General features: G+C 45.3%; 1 pseudogene; it reads right to left on the bottom strand.

Moving 5' to 3' along the window:
• Positions 1–8: 8 nt before the first annotated feature.
• Positions 9–1314, bottom strand: LOC108764224 (uncharacterized; annotated as a pseudogene).
• Between the last annotated feature and the right edge of the window lie 506 nt (positions 1315–1820).

Raw genomic sequence — 1820 nt, 5'->3', positions numbered from 1 at the left:
TCGATCGTATCTCCACGATTCGTGGACGAAAGCGTACTGTCGCGATTCACCTGAAAGCACGTCGGACATCCATGCCAGAAACATCCGTGGAATTGAAGTACGTAACGTTGTATTCCGTCTGCCGATTCCGACTCGTAGTATCCGTCAACGCGCCTGCCATCAATCTCGTACTCGCGCCCTCGTCCCGCGTGAATTATGCGATGACCGAGCTCACACTCCTTCCACACTGACCACTTTAAGGCTTTTCGCGATTGTTTATCCGCATTTCTATATCCGCCCGGAGGAATGATTCCTATTTCTTTCTCGCGCAAAAAGTTTTTGCGAAAAACTTTCATGCACGAGGAAGCGATAGTTGTACATTCCTCGAACGGACACACATTACCACGTTCCAAAAAAATTTTTCTAAACGCCATGCATGCGCGTCGAAGAATTTCTACGTCGTTACGGCAATATTTTACTATTTCATGTTGAAAATTAAAAATAAAATTTGCGCGTATCATCTCATCGTGCCAGTTTGTAAATTACATTCGTTCTTCGGGCTTCATTTGATCGGGAGAATAATATCGCGCGTCAAGTATCGGACCGATATACGATTGATTCTCCCTCGTATTGAACAGGTGAGGAAAGTTGCCTTTGTCCGACGTATCCTTCAACCCGAAAGCTTTGGGTAAATCGGCCAAACGCATCGGTAAATAATTGACACTATCTATAAATTCCGTATTCCCGACCGTCATTACGATAATCTTCGTCCCGTTCAAAATTACCCGCGGTTCTTCCGTAATTTCGGATTCTTCTACTAAATACTTTAAAATGAATTGCGCGTCGAACGCTTTCGCATTATGAGCGATACAAATAATCTTTTTAAAACATTTTGTCGTTCGCGTTACGAGTTCGACAAACTGTTTCACGGGGTTATCTCGAAATATAAACTCGCGTACTCCGCACCAACGACATCGCACCGACATATCGTCTATCTCCGCGCAAGTTTCGCAAATCTGATGCGCGACGCAGAGAGTTGGAACGTGAATTTTTACGTTCTCGGTACCTTCGTAAGTCTCGTCCTGTCGCGTTTCAAAATCGTAGAACACGAATGCGACGCGGTCTCTTTTTTTGTCTTTGACTTTGGGCTCATTCTCACTTGCATGTGTCACGTCTTCCTGTATCGTCGCACTACTCGTACCCTCACCCGGATTCTCAGTAACGACTTTACATCGAAGAGGTCGCATGAAGCAGAAATGATTCGAAGACTGAAGCGATCGACATGTTTTACAATAGGATATTTCGCATTCGTGTTTTGAATTTAACTTTACGAATCGCCCGCAGTCGTTACAAATTTTAACCGATTCGCAAACGCTTGCGGGGAATTGATCGTTGTAAGATCTTTCCGCGCGATGACGTTCGAAACACGTGGTACCGAAAAACGCACGATTGCACGATTGGCACTTAATTAGCTGCGCGTCGGGGGATTCGCACGACGGAATCGCGTGGCAACGTGGGCATTTTTTAGTGCAACGGTGACCTCTATCTTTACGATAGCCCATGTTGCACGCGACGCAATATCCCCCGCGAGAACCAGCAGCGGCTTTTACGTTTAATATCGGGTTGAAATGACGCTTACATTCATAGTACATTATATGCAGTTTAATACTCGGTTCGCGTCCTAGAGAGTCAAGTAACGTGCAACCGTCATATACCGGATTCTCACCGCACTCGAAAGTACTAAAATTGAACACAATTATTGCTATATTTTCGGCAGCGAGGTAACGTTGAAAACGCTCGATTTTATACCGCATCCCTGCTCGGGAATTGTGACACCAGCG

This window comes from Trachymyrmex cornetzi, unplaced genomic scaffold (genome assembly GCF_001594075.2).
Source record: "Trachymyrmex cornetzi isolate Tcor2-1 unplaced genomic scaffold, Tcor1.1 scaffold1127, whole genome shotgun sequence".
NCBI classification, from domain to species: domain Eukaryota; kingdom Metazoa; phylum Arthropoda; class Insecta; order Hymenoptera; family Formicidae; genus Trachymyrmex; species Trachymyrmex cornetzi.
This window is presented reverse-complemented; position numbering and strand designations above follow the sequence as displayed.